Here is a 2,137-nt window from a genome sequence, read left to right as displayed (position 1 = left end):
ATAAGGTTGCAAAGAGTTGGACACAACTGAAGTGACTTAGCAGTCACACACACATATAAGTAATATCATGTAGCATTTCCCTTGTCTACATGGCTTACTGTACTTACCATAATGTTCTCCAGATTCATTTCATGCTCTTGCAAATGAAGTTTCCTTTTAAGGAAAAAACTATAATATTCTATTATATATATGTGCTTCGTATCCTGGAGAAGGAAATGGCAACCCACTCCAGTATTCTTGCCTGAGAAATCCTATGGACAGAAGAGCCTAGTGGGCTACAGTCCATGAGGTCACAAAAGAGCTGACACATCATAGCGATTAAACACACACACCCGCCACATGATCTACCCATATATCTGACATATGTATTATTTCTGTATTCCAGTTATTGTGTATGAGCATGAGTCCAGATATCTCTTCAGCATAATTGATTTTAATTCCTTTGCGTATATACCCAGAAGTGAAAGTGCTGAATTAGATGTAGTTCTAGTTTTGATTTTTGGAGAAATCTCCATTCTATGTTCTATAATTGCTTTCTCAGTTTACAAGGGTTTCCTTTTTTTCACATATTTACCAACAGTTGTTATTTTTGTGTTTTTTATAATTACCATATAACTGTGACACCTCATTGCTGTTTTGATTTGCATTTTCCTGATAACTAGTGACATTTAACACTTTTTCATTTACCTATTGGCCATTATAAGTATTATTTTGAGAAATTTCCTATGCCCATTTTAAAATTAGGTTAATTGTTTTTTCACTATTGATTTATGCAACTTCCTTATGTATACGGGATATTAACCCAGTATCAGACATGTGGCTGTGGCTGCAAATATTTTCTCAATTCACTGGTTGCCTTTTTATTCCAGATGCTTCCTTTGCTGTGCAGGTTTTGTTTTTTTTTTTTAATGCAGCCCCACTTTTCTACTTTTACTTTTGGTGTCATATTTAAAAAATCATTACCTAGACCAATGTCAAGATTTTCTCTGTGTTGTCTTCAAGTAGTTTTTGTTTGTTTGTTTCCTGTCTCGTATTTAAGTCTAATCCATCTTGAGTTTTATTTTTTGTATACTCTGAGATAAGGATCTGATTTTCTTCTTCTGCATGTGATTATCCAGAGTACACAAGCCATTACTGAAGGAACCATTCTTTTTCTGGACACCCTTGTGCAAGTTCAGTTGACTATGTATGTGGATGGCTTATTCCTGATTTAGAAATCAGGAATTGGTTGGTCTACAGTTCTATTCTTCTTGCTCAAGGTAACTTGGGATATATATATATATATATGTGTGTGTGTGTGTGTGTGTGTGACCTGTATGAGTTTTTGTGCAAATGTTGTTGTTCACTTCTCAGAGGGCTGTTTAAGTAGCCACAAAACCACCCAGAAGGCTCCATCTTACAGTACTTTTCTTTCTTTGTATGTATGAGTTTGTCAGTGTGAAATATTAGCAGTAAAAATGAGAACATAAATCTAAACACAAGAGAGTTCCAATTGTTCTACATTCTTTTCATTTGAAGTTATTTTCCTTTGGATCTTGGTATTTTATTGTGGTTTTAATTTCTTGCTTCTCTGTTGCTAATTTTGTAGAGCACTGTTTTTCATGCTCTTATTTAGCATTTATATATTTTCTTTTGTGATATTGCTGTTCATGTCCTTTGCACATTTAAAAATAGTTTTAAAATTATATAATACACATATAAAATGTATACATATATATATCAGTTCAGTTCAGTTGCTCAGTTGTGTCCAACTTTTTGCGGCACTATAAACCGCAGGATGCCAGGCCTCCCTACCATCACCAGCTCCCGGAGTCCACCCAAACCCATGTCCATTGAGTCACTGATGCCATCCAACCATCTCATCCTCTGTCATTCCCTTCTCCTCCAGCCCTCAACCTTTCCCAGGATCAGGGTCTTTTCTAATGAGTCAGCTCTTCGCATCAGGTGGCCAAAGTATTGGAGTTTCAGTTTCAACATCAGTCCTTCCAATGAACGCCCAGGACCAATCTCCTTTAGGATGGACTGGTTGGAACTCCTTGCAGTACAAGGAACTCTCAAGAGTCTTCTCCAACACCACAGTTCAAAAGCATAAATTCTTCAGTGCTCAGCTTTCTTTATAGTCCAATTCTCACATCCG

The sequence above is a fragment of the Dama dama genome, chromosome 1, assembly GCF_033118175.1.
Source record: "Dama dama isolate Ldn47 chromosome 1, ASM3311817v1, whole genome shotgun sequence".
Lineage (NCBI taxonomy): Eukaryota > Metazoa > Chordata > Mammalia > Artiodactyla > Cervidae > Dama > Dama dama.
Note: the sequence above shows the minus strand (reverse complement) of the source record.